This window comes from Atta colombica, unplaced genomic scaffold, assembly GCF_001594045.1.
Source record: "Atta colombica isolate Treedump-2 unplaced genomic scaffold, Acol1.0 scaffold189, whole genome shotgun sequence".
Classification (NCBI taxonomy): domain Eukaryota; kingdom Metazoa; phylum Arthropoda; class Insecta; order Hymenoptera; family Formicidae; genus Atta; species Atta colombica.
Genome location: NW_017259281.1, coordinates 3,266,335 through 3,267,446, shown reverse-complemented (window position 1 = coordinate 3,267,446; position 1,112 = coordinate 3,266,335).

Here is a 1,112-nt window from a genome sequence, read left to right as displayed (position 1 = left end):
ATATTTGAAACTACTTAAAAATATTTAAAAAAGACATGCACATAGTTTGAGGAAATAGCTTGAAGTATTTTAAAATTATAATAAAATGAAAATATGCATATGATAAAAAGCATTTTATTTGAAAGTTTAAAGCAAAAAAATATAACATCGTAAATTTACACTTATATGGCTTATCTGAGCATCCTATATACATGCGGCGCATGTGCGATTGAAGTCATGAGGCAAACGCAGGCCTCGATACCGATGATTTCTGTTCTTCATATGATTATTTTATCTCTTATCATTTAAGAGAAATATGCATTGTTACAACTAATCTCCGTTACAACCGTCCTCATGCAATCTCCGGTCCTATTTTTATGAGACTGTTATTGTTTTTTAACAATATTGTAATTAAATTTATCTTTTTTTTATATTTAATAAAATTATATTTAATAAACTTTATATAGATACATTTAATGAAGTATTTTGTAATGATGCTTTCCCTTTTTTGCATGAAATATGTAAGAAACAATTGCCCAGTAAATAAGAATGGATTGAAATGGATTGAAATAAATTCAGATTTTCAGAAATATGTATTCGGTGCTCAGTGCTCAATGCATTTTTATTCATTTATATGAATAATTGCAATGAAGCACATTTTTACTTCTTTTAATCTAAAAATATCAGCTTTTTCAGTACATCGTGAATATTGTCCAATCGTGAATATTGTCAAAATTATGAATAGGAAAAGCAATTTTTTAATTCAATTGAATCCAGTTAAATCCAATTGAATAAAAAAAAATTTTCTTATTTAATTGGATTTAATTGAATACGCATAAAAATTTTAATTTTAATCCATTTTAAAACAAGGACAAATGGATGCTTATAAGCACAAAACGGAATGCATCTCATATCCTATGCTAGATGTTACACGTATTTAATTAAAAAAATTATTGTATTCAATAAAATTTATTTTTTGTAGAATGAATAATGTGCATATAATACAAAATGTATGTCACATTATATATATAATTTTTAATTCATTATTATTTGCTTTCTTTTTATCTTAGAAAATATTTAGTCTTATTTTTATATTTTTATTAGATTATTTTTATATTTAAGATAATCACACT